The 23,073-nt window shown below is 44.7% G+C and overlaps 1 protein-coding gene and 1 pseudogene across 4 annotated transcripts in view; both read left to right on the top strand.

Moving 5' to 3' along the window:
* Positions 1–23,073, top strand: part of ELOVL5 (ELOVL fatty acid elongase 5) — a 140,759-nt gene that overhangs the window by 100,706 nt on the left and 16,980 nt on the right. Inside the window, exons 10-11 of one of the 4 annotated variants that reach the window (XR_002944139.3) lie at positions 1,161–1,232; positions 2,345–2,629. The exons of the other annotated variants lie outside the window; for them this stretch is intronic. The gene's annotated coding sequence lies outside the window, so the exon portion shown is untranslated. Of the gene's footprint in view, positions 1–1,160; positions 1,233–2,344; positions 2,630–23,073 lie in introns of those variants that run through there. 4 annotated transcript variants of the gene reach the window in all.
* Positions 10,820–11,442, top strand: LOC129144263 (high mobility group protein B1-like; annotated as a pseudogene).

The raw sequence follows: 23,073 nt of genomic DNA, 5'->3' as shown, positions 1-23,073 counted from the left end.
ATGCTGCTAACCTGCCTACAAAGCACGGGACACCCACACAACAAATAATTATATGGTTCACAGTGACAATAGGACCAGGACTGAGAAATTCTTATTGCACGCCCTCTGCCTGGATCCTTTTACTTGCATGTGATTCTTACTCTTTTATTGACCTTTGGACTAATACTTCACCACCCTTTGTCCCAAGCCTAATTCTCACCTGGATGTAGATGTCATGTTCCTTTTTATTCCACATCCTGAAGCCACTAAGCAAAGGCACGGGTGCCTTCACCTCACCAGGTTCCTATACATTCTTCAAACACTGGAGCTCTGCAATTATTTCAGGCCATTCTGTGGCTCTTCCTACCACCTCCACAACTGAAAGTCAAGCAGCGCTGTAGGATCAATCTGGTTAATGCTGATACATTCTCGGTTTTTAAATAGTGTGATTTTAGACTTTTAGTTCTATTGGTGAAGGTACAATATATAATAGAAAGAAACTCCAACAATCCCATACTAAACCTTTGCCCTTTGCTCGGGCTCTTAAAGGATTCACGTGCTTCCAGCTCGTAACTAGTGTTGTCCTACTTTTGCTTGTATTGTAATTGATCTCCTTTCTTGGGTTTTTTTTTCTTTTCTTTTCTTTTCTCACATAAACCTTCTCTACCTTTTGTACTGCTTGTCTCACATACTATTAAGCCTAATTTGAATTTTTTGTTATAGTCTTTAGTTTCCCAACACTGTTTATACTTCTTTAAACAATAGATTTCATCTGCATGGTAGACAGAATGCCCATGAGCCCCAAGATGTCCATGTCCTAATTCCTAGAACTTGTAGATATGTTACCTTATATGGCAAAGGGGACTTTGCAGATGTGATGAGATGGGGGGATTATCCTAAATTATCTGGGTGAGCTTAATAGAATGCATGAGCCCTTAAAAGGGGAGAACCAGGCCTGGTGTGGTGGCTCACACCTGTGCTCCCAGCACTTTGGGAGGCCAAGGCAGGCGGATCACCTGAGGTCAGGAGTTCAAGACCAGCCTGGCCAACACGTCGAAACCCCGAGAGTCCATCTCCAGTGTTTGAGACAGGGTTTCACTCTGTCGCCCAACAGGAGGGCATATATCCTCTATCTCCCATTACCAAAGATTGATTCAGGCATCCCTTCTTGATCTTTCTAGGAGCTGTGAAGTTGCAGAATTTTGGTTTATTGGGATGCATCCTGGTGCTTGCCTACAGATCTTGTTTTGCAAGTAAGAACAGAAGACTCTGGCCAGGCGTGGTAGATTACGTCTGTAATCCCAGCACTTTGGGAGGCCAAGGGGGGGGCGGATCACCTGAGGTCAGGAATTCAAGACAAGCCTGGCCAACATGGCGAAACCCCATCTCTACTAAAAATACAAAAATCAGCCAGGTGTGGTAGCACGCACCTGTAATCCCAGCTAGTCTGGAGGCTGAGACAGGAGGATCACTTGAACCCGGGAGGCAGAGGTTGCAGTAAGCCGAGATCGCACCACTGCACTCCAGCCTGGGTGACTCTGTCTCACAAAAAAAAAAAAAAAAAAAAAAACCACAGGAGACTCTAGGGAGGCCACCAGGCCTGTCAAGGTTGCATGGTTCTCAGGTGGCAGGCTGGCATCACACCCCCCGCCCTGACTCACAAACTGTTCCTATTTTCATTTCCTTCCCCTTAAAAAAAGTAGAACTATCTCACTGATGTAAGAAGAACATACTTGGCTTTTTTTCTCATAAGGAGTCTTAAAAAACACACTGATAGTTGACACTGTATATATCAAGGTTTTCTGGCAAAAATTTCCATGGAATGTAGTTCAGGGAGATGCTCCAGAAAAATTTTTAAAAAGCCTCTGTGGTCAAATAAGCTTGGAAAATGCAGTATGTTTTTTCCTGCCTTGGAATGTCATCACATACATAAGCTTAATAAAACTTCTCAGAAGTCTATAGTAAAGAAGTTCTAGTTCAGTTTTCCCTTTTCATATAACACCCATTAGCAGGAGGCAAGAAATGCTAGTACAGAAGTGGCTTCATGTCTTTTCTCTGTCCCTTTCACTTGTTGTGTGGCTGGTTTAGCACTGTAGATGGCTCTGGCCTGAGTACGCAATGTGACCCTTTGGGAGTCAAGCAGGTGAGTGCATCCCAGAGCCTGCTGGTTACCACCCATTCTTCCTTCCTTTCTCATCGACGGGAACCCCATTTTATGTGGGTCAATGAGTGCTGAGGCTCCCTTGAAGCTTGGTGTGGCCATGTGACATAGTTCTAACCCATGAGATGGGAACAGAAGTCTCTAGAGGGACTTTCAGAAAAGCTCATACATGCGTTTTTCTTCATCATTCATTTTCCTGCCTAGAGTGCAGAGGCAATACATGGAGATGCAGCAGCTATCTTGTGACCATGAGGACAAAGGTCATTTACCAAGGATGACAGAAGAGAAAGTCAGAAAGAGCCTTGACCCCTGATGAGGTGAAGTCATTTCACCAGCCTAGCACAGCTTCTAGTCTTCTTGGGAATGTAAGAAAAACAAACTGTTATTTGCTTAAGCTCTTATAGCTAAGTTTCTGTTCCGTGCAGCTATTATTCTAATCAAAATAATGTTTCAATGTTTATTCCTGAATATCACATAATTTTGCTCTGTAGGTGTCATCTTGGCTTTCTTTATGAATGGCAATTACTGGCTGGGTGCGGTGGCTGAGATGGGTGGATCACTTGAGGTCAGGAGTTCGAGATCAGCCTGGCCAACATGGTGAAACCCTGTCTCTACTAAAAATACAAAAAAATTAGCCAGGTGTGGTGCCACATGCCTGTAATGGCAGCTACTTTGGAGGCTGAGGTAGGAGAATCACTTGAACCCAGGAGGCGGAAGTTGCACTGTGCCAAGATATCACCATTGCACTCCAGCCTGGGCAACAAGAGTGAAACTCTGTCTCAAAAAAAAAAAAGAAAAGAAAAGAAAGGCAATTACTGGGTAGGGTCTAAGAAGTTTACAAAGCAGGCCAGCAACAGCATCAAGTCATTCAAGTCAGTGTTTCTCAATGTGGCCCCAGACCAGCAGCCTCAGCACCACCTGGGAACGTATTAGAAGTGCACATCCTCCAACCTCGCCCTAGACCTGCTGAACCTGAGACTCCAGGGGTGGGGCCCAGCAACTGGTGTTTCAGCAAGCCCTCCTGGTGCTCCTTACATACGAACATTTTAGAACCATTTTAGAACTTAGTTTAGAACTAACATTTTAGAATTTAGTTACACATTCAACCTCAATGAATTTGTAAACCCAAGAAAGGTCACTTTGAATGAAATAGTTGAGTTTGAACAGCAAGACTCATGCCCACACCTAACAACAGGGCACAGGCTTTGTGAGAAAAGGTGTCTGGCTTTGCCTTGGAAATTCAAACTGAGATAGAAGTACTATAAAGGGGCCAGGTGTGGTGGCTCACGCCTGTAATCCCAGCACTTTGGGAGGCCGAGGTGGGGGGATCACGAGGTCAGGAGATCGAGACCATCCTAGTTAACACGGTGAAACCCTGTCTCTACTAAAAATACAAAAAAATTAGCCAGGCATGGTGGCATGTGCCTGTAGTCCCAGCACTCGGGAGGCTGAGGCAGGAGAATCGCTTGAACCCAGGAGGTGGAGGTTGCAGTGAGCAGAAGGAGCAACTCTGTCTCAAAAAAAAAAAAAAAAAAAGTACTATGAAGGTAACAGTGACAGAAATGGAAGCTACCACCACTTAAAGAGTGTGGTTAATTGTGGTTCATGTCAAGGTACCAAGAGGCTAGTGTTGCAATTTTCTTTTCTCTACACTTTGCTTTTCTTTGAGATGGAGTCTCACTCGGCTGCCCAGGCTGGAGTGCGGTGGTGTGATCTCAGCTCACTGCAACCTTTGCCACCTGGACTCAAGTGATTCTCCTGCCTCAGTCTTCCGAGTAGCTGGGATTACAGGCGTGCGCCACCACACCTGGCTAATTTTTGTATTTTTAGTAGAGACATGGTTTCACTATGTTGCCCAAGCAGGAGTCTTGAACTCCTGACCTCAATTAATCTGCCCACCTCGTTCTCCCAAAGTGCTGGGATTACAAGCATGAGCCACTGCTCCCAGCCAGTATTGCAATTTTCACAGGAGGCTTTCACTTTACCTTTTCTTAATAACATACTGTTCCCTTGCCTCCAACTTGGTTCACCGGATAATTAGAGTATATAGATAAGATTTGTACAAATCTCAGCAATTTAAGAATTTGCAAATGTGCATATGAGTGAAGACAAGGTAAGAGTGCGATTAGAAATGCTCAGTGTGGCTGGAAATGTAATGAGCATGCTTTATTCTCACTCTCAACTTGAGATCTCCAAACTCACTCTATTCCATCCCACGGTATCTGCTTTCTCCTTTCTATTAAGCAACCAACCATTACTGAGCATTCTCGATTTTCCAAGGAAGGTGCTCATATATTTTTGGTGAATCCCATGAAGCCCATATTTGTAGCGGACATGTGCTGTAATCCCAGAAGCAGAAGGGACCTGGTCCTCCTTTCTCCACTCTCCCCACACTGTGGAAGCTTCAGGGCACAGAGGCGATTGAGAGTTGCTCAGCAGCAGTGGTGCTGAGCGTTTAGCTCTGGCCACAATATCCGGTGGCCAGTGCAGTTGATGTCAACATCAGTTTCCCAACCAGACCAACCCTGAGGCTTTGCCCTGCATGACTTTCCCTGTTCCCTGAGCTCCCTTAGGTTCTGCTAAGCCTGGTTCTATAGCCTTCCCTTCTATTGTGTGAATTGTCCAAAACTGATTCAATAAATTCCTCTTTTGCCTAAGCAAGCCAGAGTCACTTTCTGTTCGCTTTCAACTTAGAAGTCAAAGTAACATAATATTATTGCCATCTTTTTTAAGTGAAGACACTGACATTTGGAGGTCAAGGAACTTACCAGATGTGTAATACCCAGCCTCCAAGATGGCCCCCAGTGATCTTCACCTCTTAGGTATTTATTTGCATAGTCTACTCCCATGTTGAATTAGGACTGGTCTGTGTAGAGTTCAGCAGGGATAATATGTGACTTCTGAATTGAGAGCATAAAGGACTTTGCAGCATCCGTCTTGCTCTTTTGGATTGCTTACTCTGGGCAAAGCCAGCACCATGCTGTGAGAATGTATTTACCATGTCTTTTATTTTTGTATTTTTATGCCTGTCCCAGGACTAGCCAGTTTTTAGAAATAGCAAACAACCATGAGGGTGTGTCACAAATGTAAACCAATCAATCCAGAGCCCACACACTGCCACCTCCATTATGGGCTCTCACCCTCCAGGCCACTATCCACCTGCCCTAATCACCCCAGGAGTAGGAACTAGACAACTAGGGATAGCCCGTATGGCCCAGAGCCTGCTGAAATGATTCAAACTATTCAATCCAAAGCCCAATCACCCTCCCTCACTCATTCCTTCCCACAGAAACCACAATAAAAGTTTGTGCCCCTGGCCAGGCGCAGTGGCTCACGCCTGTAATCCCAGCACTTTGGGAGGCCAGGGCGGGCAGATCACAAGGTCAGGAGAATGAGACTATCCTGGCTAACACAGTGAAACCCCGTTTCTACTAAAAATACAAAAAATTAGCTGGGTATGGTGGCACACACCTGTAGTCCCAGCTACTTGGGAAGTTGAGGCAGGAGAATCGCTTGAACTCGGGAGGCAGAGGTTGCAGTGAGCCAAGATCTCACCACTGCACTCCAGCATGGCAATAGAGCGAGACTCCATCTCAAAAAAAGAAAAAGTTTGTGCCCCTGTTTTCACTCTGCTCCCTCTGCCTCCTGACTGATCTTGGTACTTCCCCATGTGGCTGGTGTGACACACCCCTTCCTCTTGAGATCTGTGAGCATAACAAACTATCTTTTTATTAGCAGTCATTCCTGATCCAATGGCTTTGCCATACCTAAATATTAATAAAACCTATATTTGAAAACAGAACACTCAAGTACCATGTGGTGAAGCACATATGGAGAGGAACTGAGGCCTCCCACCACAGCCAGCCCCCATTGGCCAGCCAAGTGAGTGAGCCTCCTTGGAAGCAGACCCCTAAATATTAATAAAACCTATATTTTAAAACAGAGAACACTCAAGTACCATGTGGTGAAGCCCATATGGAGAGGAACTGAGGCCTCCCACCACAGCCAGCCCCCATTGGCCAGCCAAGTGAGTGGGTCTCCTTGGAAGCAGAACCCTAAATATTAATAAAACCTACATTTTAAAACAGAGGACACTCAAGTACCATGTGGTGAAGCCCATATGGAGAGGAACTGAGGCCTCCCACCACAGCCAGCCCCCATTGGCCAGCCAAGTGAGTGAGCCTCCTTGGAAGCAGACCCACCAGCCCCAGTTGAACCTTCAGATTAGGGCAGCCCCAGCCCACACCCATCTGCAGTCTCATGAGAGGAGAGAATCTAAGCCAGACTTCCCATTCAAAAAGATCCAAAATTTGCAACCTACAGAAACAGAGACAATACATGCTTATTGTTATTTCAAGCCACTAAATTTTGAAGTAATTTGTTCCTCAGTAACAGCTTCTAAGTGGAGGAACTGATTCCTCCACTAACCCCACTTGGGGTTTCTTGTTGCCTCTCCAGTGTGCCAGTGTGAAAAATAGCAAGATACCTTGGGCTTCTGACTCAAACAGTAAGAAAAAAATTGTAATTTCACATAACAAGAATTCAAGATGTAGAGAGCATCTAGGGTAGATTAACAAAGCAGCCCAGTGATCTCACTCAGGCCCCAGATGATTCTCTTCATTTCTCTGCTCACTCAGCCTGTCAGCTGATCATTCTCTTTTTCAAAAGATGGCAGCAGCATTGCAAGCATCTCATACAGACAGCGCAGTTGAGCGCTGTTATTGGTTTAGACCAATGGGAGCGCAGTTATTGGTTTAGACCGATTATCAATGGGAGTGCAGTGATTGGCTTAGGCCAATAACCAATGGGAGCATAGTGATCAGTTTTCCTTTGGGGATGAAGCTTAGGAGTTCTTCACTTGATCACATAGGGCTGGGGACACCCTTGAACAAAATCCAGGTTCTGGCAACAAGGAAAACCTATGTACAAGGGTTGGGGTGACGAATGACTTAGGTACATTATCTTCTATATAAGCCATCAAGGGGCCAGCTGCACTAGCGAGAAGGGCAATAGAGGCCTAGAGAAGGTGTCAGGAAAGCAGAAGAGTCGGGGCAGGTAGGTCAGGGCCAGTTGGAGGGCCTTGGGCTTTACACACAGAATGAATAACCTGAATGAGTCATTACCTAAACCACTGTTCCTTCACTCCATTCTCCCTCCTGAGAATGGGTTATGCACCTGCTCACACATGTGACTGTTCTTTCACATCACCAGTTTGGGTTGGGATGACATGACCCAGCTGCCTCCAGAAGCCTCCCAGCCAATGGACCCAGAGCAGGCTGTGGGCAAATCAGTCAGGTGGTGGCTGCTGATTGGAATTCATCCACATTCTCAGGGTGGAGAGCAGCAGATGTGTGCAGCCTCCTCCCCTATGGAGGGGATGCTATTTGTTTAAATGGTGGTTGGTGATGCCAGAAACACTTGGCCTCATTTATCTGGATATAGAATAATCCAGCACAAATAGATCAGTAGTAGTAGTACAGCAGCGATAGTAGCCCATCCCTTTTACTTTGTAGACATAGAAAACCAAGTTCATGTTGAAGTGACTTGGCCAGGATCACAAAGACCAAACTAGAACTAAGACTGAGTCTTAAGACTCTTGCTTTGATTCTGTTTCTCATTATACCTTGTAGGAAAAGTTTCTATGCCAAATTCTAGGCCAGATCTATAACGTCATTTTTCTGAGAAACAAAACTGCTTTAGGTAAGTTGTTCTAATAGTTCCTCAAGTTCATCTGAAATCTACTAATTATGTTTGATATGGAGACTTATTTTTAATGTTGTGTAATTAGACTTGCAAGTTCCACCCTTAAAACTTTTTATCTGTTGTTTACCAACACAGGCCAAGATTCCAGCTAATAATATTTTCAACCACTTTTGTCATTCTCCAATAAATTACATAGAAAATTGTCAAGAGTAATTCCTGGCCGGTCATGGTGGCTCACACCTGTAATCTCAGCACTTTGGGAGGCCTAGGCAGGCGGATCACGAGGTCAGGAGTTTGGGACCAGCCTGACCAACATGGTGATACCCCGTCTCTACTAAAAATACAAACAAAAAAACAAAAAATTAGCCGGGCGTGGTGGTGTGCACCTGTAATCCCAGCTACTCAGGAGGCTGAGGCAGGAGAATCACTTGAACCCAGGAGGCAGAGGTTGCAGTGAGCCAAGATTGCGCCACTGCACTCCAGCCTGCACAACAAAGTGAGACTCTGTCTCAAAAAAAAAAAAAAGTAATTCCTTTCCAGTGACAGCAGAAGTCAGAGACTTCAAGTCTCCAGTTCAAGTTCACTGGACTCATTACTTCAAAGGGAGTATAATAAGCTCCCTGAGATTATCTTTCTGAAGTAACTCTTTTCTGTCTATCAGCTGACTTGCAACTGATTGTGTACTTGACACAGATCCACATGACTCGGTGCAATGGGAATAGTCCAGCAGTTTTGAATTCTCAGATGATTTTCGCTCTTTGTTTCTTGTCTTGTTTGAAGAGATCAAAAGGGAGCTCTATCGCTGTGTGATAAGTATGTTTCTATCACTGTTTTCCATAGCTTTGCCTTCCAAGATCCATTATAACTTTGGAAATGTGGTGAAATGTGTCTTACAGGACTCTATTAAAGACTAAATCTGGTAAGGTTTAGTCTAGGGGTGTGTGTGTGTGTGTGTGTGTGTGCATGCACGCATGCCCGCATGTATGCTAGGAGTAGGCAGAGTGGGGAAAGGAGGTAATGTGGGGGTTGCAATTGTAGCACTTGGATGAAAACATGGATGTTTAGCACACATCTACAATAAACATGATCTTCATTATTTTTAGTTAGCCACATTATTATTATACCCAGAAAAATAATTTAAAAAGCTTTCAAAGTTTAAAGAAATGATTCACAGCAGATAATCAGAATCTAATTTGGCAGTCTGTTCAGTACCCATCACTACTTCTCCCACTAATTTTCAGATTGCCAACTTGCTATCAGTAAAACGTTTTTAGTCAAGCAAACGATTTAACAATTATTTGTCCTCATCCACTTTTGCACACAGGTGAATAAGCTAATGTGGGCTGGAAACAAGATTAGAAACAAACTCTGATTAAACCATTCATTCATCAAATGTACATTAAACACTTACTCTCCGACAGATTTTGTATTATGACAAAAGAAACAGTAAACAGGAGGCTGGGTGCAGTCACTCGCACCTCTAATCCCAGTACTTTGGGAGGCCAAGGTGGGTGGATCACCTGAGGTCAGGAGTTCGAGACCAGCCTGACCAACATGGTGAAACCCTATCTCTACTAAAAATACAAAAATTAGCTGGGTGTGGTGGCACATGCCTGTAATCCCAGCTACTTGGGAGGCTGAGGCAGGAGAATCGCTTGAACCAGGGAGATGGAGGCTGCAGTGAGCTGAGATCGCACCACTGCACTCCAGCCCGGGTGACAGAGCGAGACTCTCTCAACAACAACAACAACAAGAAACAGTAAACAGGAAAAGAAAAAAGGTTTCCATTCAGTAGAACCCTGTGCTGGAGTCCTGGACAGCATGCATGGGCACACACTGGCGAGGCACCAGTTTTGGTGTGAGCAAGGAGACAGTGCAGGAAAGCCTTCAGGAGGAGGTGATGTCGGAACTAAATGTGGAAGGACAGGTGAGAGTAGACAGACATGGAGGTAAAGGGAACAGGAGAAAGAAAGGCTTGGAGGTGTGAGGAGGGAGCATGCATGTCAAGGACCTCACAGTTAACATTGCGGGGGGCGGGGGTGGGGTCAGCGGGGAGTTAGGGAATGAGAAGGATGGAGGCAGAGGGTCGGGGGCTCATGCAGGGCTGGGTTGGCTTTGCCAGGAGATCAGACTAAATCCTGATAGCCGTGAGAGTTATTGTAGAAATAATTTCAAGCTGATCAGATTTATTTGGGTTTACTGTAGGAGGGAGGAGGCTGTTTTTGTGTATTTGTTTAATCTTTTTTGGACAAGCCTTAAGATTAGTAAAGGACTATACGAGGTCCTTAATATTGAAAGAGCCAATATATACCATCATACATTCTTCCAACATTCTCGTTATTCACGTAGTGCATTCAGATAAGTATATTCTCAACAAATATTTCCTTCATTTGTAACATCTAGGCAGAGGTGGGCAAGAGCAGATAAAAGAGATGGCAAACTTTGATGACCTTCTTTATATGCCTCAAGGCCTCACCACTGATATGTCATTGAGTATTTCACACTGGCTTCCTCTGACTCTTTTCATCAAGGTCTTAACAACCATTGTGTCAATATGTGACCTTATAAACTGTACACAAGGACCCTTTTTGGGACAACATGATCATGGGAGAGAAATCTCTCCCCTTGCCTCCCTCTTCCTACCCATCTGTGCTTCTGCCTGAAGTCATCGGTATTTCAGAGATTAAAACTGTTCTTTAGGTCTTAGCCACCAGTTTTTATTTGCATGAGCCATACCAAAGAAACTGAGAAATTGCTTTTGTGGCTTGTCTACTTGGAACTTTGAAAAGAATGAACAGTAACATTCTCAGTCAGATTCAGATTTCATGTAAAACCTGCTTTAGAGAACTGAAGGATAAGACATGCTTATTTAAAACTTTTAAATTATTATCCTCTCGATAGAGACAGCACCAGGGCAAGTGAAAGCCAGACAGGCACTGGGCGACTCTGTGCCTCACTGAGGAAAAATTACTCAACATGAGCAAAGGAGATCCTAAGAAGCCAAGAGGCGAAATGTCATCGTACGCATTTTTGTGCAAACTTGTCAGGAGGAGCATAAGAAGAAGCATCCAGATGCTTAGGTCAACTTCTCGGAGTTTTCTAAGAAGTGCTTAGAGAGGTGGAAGACCATGTCTGCTAAAGAGAAAGGAAAATTTGAAGATACGGCAAAGGCGGACAAGGCCCATAATGAAAGAGAAATGAAAACCTATATCCCTTCTAAAGGGGAGACAAGAAAGAAGTTCAAGGATCCCAAGGCACCCAAGAGGCCTCCTTCAGCCTTTTTTTCTATTCTGTTCTGAGTATTGCCCAAAACATCCTGGCCTGTCCATTGGTGATGCTGCGAAGAGACTGGGAGAGATGTGGAATGACACTGCTGCAGGTGACAAGCAGCCTTAGGAGAAGAAGGCTGCAAAGCTGAAGGAAAAATGCGAAAAGGGTCTTGCTGCATATCGAGCTAAAGGAAAGCCTGATGCAGCAAAAAAGGGAGTTGTCAAGGCTGAAAAAAAGCAAGAAAAAGAGGAGGAAGCTGAGGAAAATGAAGAGGGTGAGGAGGGGGAAGATGAAGAGATGAAGATGAAGAAGACAATGATAATGAATAAGTTGGTTCTAGTTTTTTTTTCTTGTCTGTAAAGCATTTAGCCCGCCTGTACACAACTCACTCCTTTTAAAGAAAAAAAATGAAATGTAAGGCTGTGTAAAATTTGTTTTTAAACCATACATTGTATTTTTTTGTATAATTAACACATTACCGAAATGTTTCTTTAGATAGCGATGACTTGGTGGTATTTTTTTCTTTTTATATTTTGAGACTGAGTCTCCTCTGTCACCCAGGCTGGAGTGCAATGGCACCATCTTGGCTCACTCCATCCTCTGCCTCCTGGGTTCAAGCGATTTCCCTGCTTCGGCCTCCTGAGTAGCTGGGATTACAGGCACACACCACCATGCCCTGCTAGTATTTTCAATAACCACTAACCTTGCCTGGTAAAGTATGGGGGTTGTAAATTGGCATGGAAATTTCAAACAGGTTCTTTTTGGTGCATAGCGCAAATTAGTTATACATGGTGATGGTAGTTTTTTTCATCTTCAGTTGTCTCTGATGCAGCTTGTACCAAATAATTGTTGTTCCATTAACTGAATACCACTCTATAATTGAAAAAAAAAAGTTGCAGCTGTTTTGTTGACATTTTATTGACATTCTGAATGCTTCTAAGTAAATACAAATTTTTTTCCTTTTTTTTTTTTTTTGAGACTGAGGTTTGCTCTTGTTGCCCAGGCTGGAGTGCAATGGTGCGATCTCGGCTCACCACAACCTCTGCCTCCCAGTTTCAAGCGATTCTCCTGCCTCAGTCTCCTCAGTAGCTGGGATTACAGGCATGCACCACCACGCCCAGCTAATTTTGTATTTTTAGTAGAGACGGGGTTTCTCCATATTGGTCAGGCTGGTCTTGAACTCCTGAACTCAGGTGATCCATCTGTCTCAGCCTCCCAAAGTGCTGGGATTACAGGCGTGAGCCACCGCACTCGGCCTAAATACAATTATTTTTAATAAAAAAGAAAGTATTATCCTGTCAAGAGCCACCCTAACCAGACTCAGTACAATGTTAATACACATCACCCAGAAGAGAGGGCACCTTCAGTTCGTGCCAGAGAATCTCTCGTCAGTAAAAAGTTAAAAAATAAAATTTAAAAAAAATCACCCAATTTGGGCAGTGTTACCAAATGAGCCCATTTTTCTTTGCAAGTTCACAAGTTCTTCTTTTTCCTTTTTTCCTTATTTAGTTATTTCTCTTTTATTTTTCTTTGTTTGTTTGAGATGGAGTCTTGCTCTGTCACCCAGGCTGGAGTGCAGTGGTGTGATTTCAGCTCACTGCAACCTCTGTCTCCTGGGTTCAAGCGATTCTCCTGCCTCAGCCTCCCCAGTAGCTGGGATTACAGGCGCCCGCCACCACGCCCAGCTAATTTTGGTATTTTTAGTAGACACAGGGTTTCACCATGTTGGCCAGGCTGGTCTTAAACTCCTGACCTCAGGTGGTCTGCCCACCTTGGCCTCCCAAAGTGCTGGAATTACAGGTATGAACCACCATGTCTGGCCGATTTATTTCTTTTTTAAAGAGACAGGATCTTACTATATTGCTCAGGTTGGTCTCAAACTCCTGGGCTCAAGCCATTCTCCAGCCTCAGCCACTGCCCCACCTCCCCCGCCCACAATTGCTGGGATTACAGGTGTGCACCACTTAAGGTTTTGCATTTATTTTCATTTATTTTCAAACTTTTTTTTTTTTTTGGCTCCTTTCCTGGTCATCATAGTCACATTATTAAAAAAAAGAAATAATACATTTAGATAAATCAACATTAGGAACTACTTATTACTCCCATAGAACATATTCTGTTGTTTTAGGTGCAAATATTTCCAAAATGTAACTATTTGTATGTATTTTTCCTCTTAATTTACCTGAAAGACGCTCACAAGTATTGAACTCGATGAAGGAAAATTATAATTTTCTCTTTGTGATTTTTTTAAAGAGTAGTCAAGGGTAATTTATTATAACAAACCACAAAAGAAAGTTACATTTTAAAAGTATTTTGTTGATTTATATGTCAGCAATGACTTCATCTGCCTAGTCAATGAAAGACACAAGAGTTTTAAATAAACTCCCCACATGCTGAGCTGTGTGCTTCCCTTATCCTATCACCCCAGCCTCTCCAGTTTAATGACATAAAGTGAGTAATGCTACAATCTGTTGAAGACTCAACAAAGTCACGCTTTGTAGACACCACAAGAGTTAAACTGAACTTTAATAATAACTTCAGGCTGGGATGCCGGAGGTGGGAGAGCACCAGGAAAAATAGCTAGTGCATGTGGGGCTTAATACCTAGGCGATGGGTTGATAGGTGCAGCAAACCACCATAGCATATGTGTATCTATGTAACAAACCTGCACATCCTGCACATGTACCCTGGAACTTAAGATAAAGAAAAAAATAGGCCGGGTGCAGTGGCTCACACTTGTAATCCCAGCACCTTGGGAGGCCGAGGTGGGCAGATCACGAGGTCAGGAGTTCGATACCAGCCTGGCCAATATGATGAAATCCCATCTCTACTAAAAATACAAAAATTAGCTAGGCATGGTGGCGTGCGCCTGTAGTCCTAGCTACTTGGGAGGCCGAGGCAGAAAAATCGTTTGAACCCTGGAGGCGGAGCTTGCAGTGAGCCAAGATCACGCCACTGCACTCCAGCCTGGGCGAGAGAGAGAGACTCCGTCTCAAAATAAATAAATAAATAATAATAATTGCTTAAGGTTTATCTTACAATGCTGCCACTTCCCCCAACAAGTCTGGAGATTGAATGGACATGAGTTTAATAGGAGAGGGGTGGAGGGTAAGGGCTGCAATTGGGGAAATGGGTAGAGGAAGAGGAGGCAGATTGAAAATAGTTTTTTAAAATCCTGGTCACTGAGTGGAAAGCGTGCTCACATTCCTAGGAGCAGAGGGGGAATATGGGTTAAACTTGAGGGACACACTAGGAGTTAATCATTCAGGGTACAGGGTGAACGCAAGTAAGAATTCTAAAAATGACGACTTCTCCTTCAAAACTGAAGCAGTCTGCAAGAAGCAGAATTGGAGAGCTTATTAGCTTGACTCCTTTGCCCTCTGCAGCTGATGCTCCCAGTTTAAATCCTGGCACAACCCTAAAATAAGAGTTAGCTCTGCAAAGGTAAAAAGAATTGAGGACACTGAAGAATATATAGTGGCACAAAGAATATTTACTGGCACAAAACTAGCTCACAATTCCACATTGTGTTAGGGCAGCTCTGGCCTCTGCATTCTTGTGTCTGTCCACAAAGGTAACTGAAAAGGAAGCAGCCAGGTAAGTCATTGTTGCAAGCCGTTCTCCCGTTCCACCTCTTCTCATTTTTTGGTGTCAGTTGCTTCGGAAAGAACAAGGGGAAACGAAAGGTGGCCAAAGGAAGGCATTTCATTGTGTGTACATGTCAGTTTCACATTCTGTGCCCTTTATGCCAAAGAGGCCCTTGCTAGATGCCATTTCCTCCTAGTTTGCCACCAAGATGGACAACAGACCTTTTCAACAAAACCTGCAAACTGTTTTAATTAATATTGCTAACACCAGGACAGATGTTACAAGATAAATCTCTTCCTCCTTTATTCTCCTCCTTCCCTAGTCATTCCACCCTGAAACATTTTGGGGCCTGTACTAGATACTAGAGACACACAGGAGACTAGAACATTCTCTGTCGTTGAATTATTCTCAGTCAAGTGAAGACAGAAACTGTGGTCTGAAAATTTTGAATAATAAAGCCATTTGTGACAGAGACGCAGCTCATATTGGAAGTGGAACTTACATTTCCTGACTCATAATGAAGACCTCTATGCTCAACACCACATACAAAACATGTGCGATGTATAAAATGGGTAAATTCCATTAACAAATACATTTATCATTTCGGGATAGGCTATTTGTGTCAAGACAGCAGAATTTCAAGTACTAACTCATCTTCCCCTTCCACCTTCTTTTTTAATGGCCTTATCTGAATGACTCTGTGCCTACCACTAGAGAAGTGGTCTAAGACTTCTTGCCTTTTTTTTTTTTTTTTTTTTTGATGGAGTCTTACTCTGTCACCCAGGCTGGAGTGCAGTGGCATGATCTCGGCTCACTGCAACCTCTGCCTCCCAGGTTCAAGCGATTCTCCTGCCTCAGCCTCCTGAGTAGCTGGGACTACAGGCGTGTGCCACCATGCCTGGCTAATTTTTGTATTTTTAATAGAGCCAGGGTTTCGCTATGTTGACCAGGCTGGTCTCAAACTCCTGACCTCATGATCTGCCCGCCACAGCCTCTCAAAGTGCTGGGATTAGAGGTGTAAGCCACCACGCCCAGCTGACTTCTTGCTTTTTTCACTGAATGGTTTGGAGCACACACAAAGGGCTCACACCTGGCACTGTCACTTATGAGCAGTATAAATTTGGGCAAGATTCATAACTTTTCTGAACCTCGGGTTTCACATCTAGGACCCAGAGCTAATATTTCTTTCCTCATGGGATTGTTGTGATATTAAAAATAAAATACTGGGACACAGTAAGCATGCAATAAATAGCAGTGGTTGTTATTAACAAAGAGACTGTCTAGCATCTCCTCTTGTTTTAAACCCCCTTCCTGAGAGAGATGGAGAAAGAAGACCTAACTAGCAAGCATGGCTTTCTGGAGGGAGCAGGACTTGCAGCTGTTGCGGCATGAGACAGTAGAAGCAGAGCTTCAGCTCTACCAGGACATTCTTCCATTTCAATACGACAGAGTGTCCTGACGCAGCTGGGCTTTTGGGGGTAAGCACCCAGCAACCCCGGGAAATTGGAGTTGAAGCTGTGGGTGCCAGAGACCAGGAGAGGTTCCAGGAATCATAAGACGTTTGTAAGTTTATAGATAAGCTGGTGACACGAAACCAGGGAATATCGGGTTGTATTTATTTATTCCCTTATGAGCAACTCTCAAATCTTTTTGCTTTCGGATGTTGCAAATTCATCCCACCTCCTGCTGCAGCTATGATACTCAGAGAAAGTAAGTCTCCATTGCTTGGGTAAATAAATCTATTGCCTCTCAACCCTACCCTACTTTGAGCTGTCAGGCCTCTTCCCCTTTCCCCACTCTTCCTTAGAGGCCCAAAAATGCTTCTAGAAAGTACAACTTGAAAACCACTGCCATGACGCAATGTTGGGAACCTTGTTCACATGCTAAAGCTCAATATCACCTCCACTTCAGCTGAAGATCACTAAAGCTCAATATCACCTCTACTTCAGCTGAAGATCACTTCTCTCGTTGTCTCTTTAATGTCTGCTTCACAACATTTATCACGAGTTAGTTGTGTGATAAGCTGTCTTCCTCACAAGAACCTTATCTCCAATGAAGTCAGGGAATGAGGTGAATCTATTGAGATTTGACACTGTGTCCCCAGTGCTTAGGCCAGTGCCTCGGGCATTGTAGGCTCTGGAAAAAAATGTTTGGGACTAGGATAATCAGAGGACTGGGGGAAGTCCAGTCCCATTCTCACTTAGGGGGAGTCAGAATAACATAGTTCACATCGTATAGTTCTTTGGAGGAGAAAAGATGGGATAGTAAACCAAACCTTTGAAATCGTTCTTGAGGCCAGGCCTGGTGGCTCACACCTATAATCCCAGCACTTTGGGAGGCTGAGGCGGACAGACGACTTGAGGTCAGGAGTTCCAGACCAGCCTGGCCAACATGGTGAAACCTGTCTCTACTGAAAATTTAAAAATTAGCCGGGCATGGTAGCAGGCGCCTGTAATCCCAGCTACTTGGGAGGCTAAGGCAGGAGAATTGCTTGAACCCAGGAGGCAGAGGTTGCAGTGAGCCAAGATTGCGCTACTGCACTCCAGCCTGGGCCACAGAGTGAGACTCGTCTCAAAATAAATAAATAAATAATCTTTCTTGATACCAAATCTCTCATTAAGCATCAGGAAATCTCATACTTTCGTCTACTATGGAGGAAAGCACCTCATATGTTCTGCCTAAGCACCCCACTATACTGTTCAGAAGTTTCTATCTGTCCATTTTTTATTTTTAATTGTGGTATAATACACATAACATGAATTTGCCATCTTAACCATTTTGTGGATGTGTGTTTTGTTTGTTTGTTTGTTTGTTTGTTTTTGAGACAGTGTCTCATTCTGTCTCCCAGGCTGAAGTGCAGTCAGTGGCACCATCTCAGCTCACTGCCACCTTGGCCTCCTGGGCTCAAGTGATCCTCCTACCTCACCCTCCTGAGTAGCTGGAACTACAGGCACGCACCACCACAGCCAGCTAATTTTTTTGTTTTTTGTAGAGACGTTTTGCCATGTTGCCCAAGCTGGTCTCAAACTCCTAGCCTCAAGCAATCCACCCGCCTCAGCCTCCCAGGGTGTTGGGATTACAGGCATAAGCCACCACACCTGGCCTCTTAACCGTTTTTAAATGTGCAGTTCGGTAGTGTTAAGTATGTTTACATTGCCGTGCAACCAATCTTCAGAAATATTTCATCTCACAAAACTGAAGGTCTGTAACATTGAACAATAACTTCCTATTATCCCCTCTCCCCAGTACCTGGCAACCACCATTCTATTTTCTGTTTATAAATTTGCTCACTTTCAATATGCCATATAAGTGGAATAATACAGTACTTTGTGTGTGACTGGCTTATTTGACTTAGCATAATGTCTTCAAGGTTCATGCATGTTATAGCATGTCACAAGATTTCCTTTCTTTTTAAGGTTAAATAATATTCAGAAGTAACTATATTTTTAAACTATTTTTAAATTTTTAATTGTGAAATTAAGGGCATCTATTCTAAGGATACCTAAGAATGACAATGCCTAGAAACATTAAACCTGTCTACCCATCCACACTAGGTAGCCTCATTCTTGAATATGACCACCAACATATTTGTATTAGCTTCTTTAATTCACCTGAGGACATTTAAAGTGTGTCAAAATTGACCTGTATGTGGCAGCAAAACACCCGCCTTGAAGATGAGTGCTAACCTATACTCAGGATCAATCTCATGCAGAGCTGAGTACAAAATGAAAATGCAGGTCCCTGTGTGAGTGCACAGATTGTATGTTTTAGAAGCTGGCACTGCCTGTCTTAAAAGTGCTTCTCCAGAAAAATACTGCCTTGAAATTTCTGCCTATGTCTAAAACCTTGACTTTTTTTTTCCTACTGCTATCCTTGAAATTTATCAAAGTAGTGCCCTTATATTGTCCTATTAGGAAATCCCCCTTGGGCCCCTGCTTTTGTGAATTATATCTTACCCAAGTGGGATGAATATCACAGGGTTGGTACCTGTACCCTAGCTCCAGGAGTGCCAAGGAGAATTCCCCAAGCATGTTCTGGTTTACTTTGATTTTTTTTTTTATTATATCTGCCAGCTGCATTTACCAAGTGCCTTTTATTTTTTGAGACAGGGTATCTCTCTCTCACCCAAAGTTGGAGTGCAGTGGCATGACCATGGCTTACTGTAGCCTTGACCTCCTGGGCTCAAGCAGTCCTCCCACCTCAGCCTCCTGAGTAGCTGGGGCTACAGGCGCACATTACCACAACCAGCTAATTTTTTGGTAGAGATGGGGTCTGGCTATGTTGCCGAGGCTGGTCTCAAATTCCTGGGCTCACGCAGTCTTCTGGCCTCAGCTTCCCAAAGTGCTGGGATTACAGGTATGAGCCACTGTGCTTGGCCTAAAAGTTTATTACATGATAGATCTCTGAATACCTTTTGAGTCTCTTCTCTGATAGTTTATTCGAGTTATTTTATGTTTCCTTGGGACAAATTTGAAACATATTTTTCTAACTGGTGATTTCCTTTAGGTTTTCTCATTAGTTTCTATGATATTAAATGTTACAGTTGCTTATAATTTCATTCATCAGTGAAGAGTCTGTGATTATCTCCTTTTTCATCTTAATTCTGTATTTTTGTTTCCTCCTCTCCTTTTTAAAAAAATTAATCTGGCTTGGGAAAAGTTTATCTCTCTTACTATTTTTTCAAAGAATCAACTTTAAAATTTTTCTTTTTATTCTTTTTTCTACTTACATGTCATTATTTTCAGCTTTTATTTTTATTATTCCCCCTTCATACTTTTTAAAAGAATATCTTATGAATTTTTCTAATTTATTAAGATTACTATCAGGTTTGTTTTTTATTATAGTCTTTCTTCTTTGGAAATTAATGAGAATTAATAATATTAATAATATTAATAGAATTCCAGCCAGGCGCGGTGGCTCATGCCTGTAATCCCAGCACTTTGGGAGGCTGAGGTAGGTGGATCACGAGGTCAGCAGTTCGAGACCAGCCTGACCAACGTGGTGAAACCTCGTCTCTACTAAAAATACAAAACAATTAGCTGGGCGTGGTTGGCAGGCACCTGTAACCCCAGTGACTTGGGAGGCTGAGGCGGGAGAATCACTTGAAATGGAAGGCAGAGGTTGCAGTGAGCCAAGATTGCGCCACTCCACTCTAGCCTGGGCAATAAGAGCAAAACTCCGTCTCAAAAAAAAAAAAAAGACTAATAGAATTCCTTCAGAATGCAGCTTTTACTGTATTCCATTCCCTCCATTTTGCATATTTTCCTTTTTATTGCATTCCATATGTCTAATCTGTTTTGATTTTCTCACTAATCCAAGATTTTTAGAAATGTTTCCTTTTTTCTTTTCTTCTTTGTTTTATTTTATTTTATTTTTTTTTGAGAAAAAGTCTTGCTCTGTCACCCAAGCTGGCATGATTATAGCTCACTGTAACCTTGAACTCCTATTCTCAAGTGATCCTCCCATCTCAGCCTCCCAAGTGGCTAGGACTACAGGGAGGCACCACCATGCCTGGCTAATTTAAAAAAAAAAAATTTTATAGAGACAGGGTCTCACTATGTTGCTCAGGCTGATTAAAAACTCCCAGCCTCAAGCAATTCACCTGCTACAGCCTGGCAAAATGCTGGAATTACAGGCATGAGCCATCACATCTGGCCTAGAAATGTGTTAATTTATAGGTAATTGAGTCTTTGTGTGTATCTTTTTTACACTTATTTCTAATTTTATTGTGTTATACTCTAAGCTTTTTAAACATTTGGCGTGAGATTTTCTTTTTTTTTTTTTTTTTTTCTTTTTTATTGATCATTCTTGGGTGTTTCTCGCAGAGGGGGATTTGGCAGGGTCACAGGACAATAGTGGAGGGAAGGTCAGCAGATAAACAAGTGAACAAAGTTCTCTGGTTTTCCTAGGCAGAGGACCCTGCGGCCTTCCGCAGTGTTTGTGTCCCTGGGTACTTGAGATTAAGGAGTGGTGATGACTCTTAACGAACATGCTGCCTTGAAGCATCTGTTTAACAAAGCACATCTTGCACCGCCCTTAATCCATTCAACCCTGAGTGGATACAGCACATGTTTCAGAGAGCACAGGGTTGGGGGTAAGGTCACAGATCAACAGGATCCCAAGGCAGAAGAATTTTTCTTAGTACAGAACAAAATGAAAAGTCTCCCATGTCTACCTCTTTCTACACAGACACAGCAACCATCCGATTTCTCAATCTTTTCCCCACCTTTCCCCCCTTTCTATTCCACAAAACCGCCATTGCCTTCATGGCCCATTCTCAATGAGCTGTTGAGTACACCTCCCAGATGGGGTGGTGGCCGGGCAGAGGAGCTCCTCATTTCCCAGTAGGGGCGGCCGGGCAGAAGCGCCCCTCACCTCCCGGACGGGGCGGCTGGCCGGGCGGGGGGCTGACCCCCCCCACCTCCCTCCCGGACGGGGCGGCTGGCCGGGCGGGGGGCTGACCCCCCACCTCCCTCCCGGACAGGGCGGCTGGCCGGGCAGAGGGGCTCCTCACTTCCCAGTAGGGGCGGCCGGGCAGAGGCGCCCCTCACTTCCCCGACGGGGCGGCTGGCCCGGCGGGGGGCTGACCCCCCCACCTCCCTCCCGGAGGGGGCGGCTGGCCGGACAGAGGGGCTCCTCACTTCCCTGTAGGGGCGGCCGGGCAGAGGCGCCCCTCACCTCCCGGACAGGGCGGCTGGCCGGGCGGGGGGCTGATCCCCCCACCTCCCTCCCGGACGGGGCGGCTGGCCGGGCGGGGGGCTGACCCCCCACCTCCCTCCCGGACGGGGCGGCTGGCCGGGCGGGGGGCTGACCCCCCCACCTCCCTCCCGGACGGGGCGGCTGGCCGGGCGGGGGGCTGACCCCCCCACCTCCCTCCCGGACGGGGCGGCTGGCCGGGCGGGGGGCTGACCCCCCACCTCCCTCCCGGACGGGGCGGCTGGCCGGGCGGGGGGCTGACCCCCCCACCTCCCTCCCGGACGGGGCGGCTGGCCGGGCGGGGGGCTGACCCCCCCACCTCCCTCCCGGACGGGGCGGCTGGCCGGGCAGAGGGGCTCCTCACTTCCCAGAAGGGGCGGCCGGGCAGAGGCGCCCCTCACCTCCCGGATGGGGCGGCTGGCCAGGCGGGGGGCTAACCCCCCCACCTCCCTCCCAGACGGGGCGGCTGGCCGGGCCGGGGGCTGACCCCCCCACCTCCCTCCCAGACAGAGCGACTGGCCGGGCAGAGGGGCTCCTCACTTCCCAGTAGGGGCGGCCGGGCAGAGGCGCCCCCCCCCACCTCCTGGACAGGGCGGCTGGCCGGGCAGGGGGCTGATCCCCCCACCTCCCTCCCGGACGGGGCGGCTGGCCGGGCAGGGGGCTGATCCCCCCACCTCCCTCCCGGACGGGGCGGCTGGCCGGGCGGGGGGCTGACCCCCCCACCTCCCTCCCGGACAGGGCGGCTGGCCGGGCAGAGGGGCTCCTCATGCGTGAGATTTTCTTTAAGTCCTGCAAACTTTGTGAAAATTTTAAAATTTTGTTAGAAGTTTTTCTTTAAGACCAATTACCAAACAATTTTTATAAATAATCCATGGACATATGGGAAGAAATATATATATAAAATATATAATATATAATACATATAATATATAATACATATAAGATATAAGATATATGATATATATAATATATATGATATATGATATATAATATATATAATATATATGATATATGATATATAATATATATGATATATAATATATAAATAAAATATATATAATACACACACACACACACATATCCTTACTTAAAAGATACAAAGACCATATCTACTAACTTGAAATTTTTGACTATATCATTCAATTTCCCAGTGTCTTTACTTACTTTTTTTTTCTTTTAAGATGGAGTCTTGCTTTGTAGTCCAGGCTGGAGTGCAGTGGCTTGATCTCGGCTGTGTGCAACCTCTGTCTCCTGGGTTCAATCGATTCTCCTGCCTCAACCTCCCGAGTAGCTGGGATTACAGGCCTGTGCCACTATGCCCGCTAATTTTTGTATTTTTAGTAGAGACAAGGTTTTACCATGTTGACCAGACTGGTCTGGAACTCCTGACCTCAAGTGATTCAACTGCCTTTGCGTACCAAAGTGTTGGGATTATAGGCATGTGCCACCATGCCCAGCCTTTAATTACTTTTAGACTATTAAGTTTTTCTGATTCTGAAAGATGTATATGAAAATCTTCCATAAAATAAAATCTCCCAATAACAATTTTAAAAATCATTATGTTTTATCACCTTTCCTTTCCTTAAATTTAGCTCCATGTTGTTTGGTACATACAGGTTTATGATGTAGTAATACCTTTATATGTTGTAAGTCATACACTAACATAATGTCTATCT

Source organism: Pan troglodytes, chromosome 5, assembly GCF_028858775.2.
Source record: "Pan troglodytes isolate AG18354 chromosome 5, NHGRI_mPanTro3-v2.0_pri, whole genome shotgun sequence".
Lineage (NCBI taxonomy): Eukaryota > Metazoa > Chordata > Mammalia > Primates > Hominidae > Pan > Pan troglodytes.
Note: the sequence above shows the minus strand (reverse complement) of the source record. Positions and strands in the feature narration are given on the sequence as shown.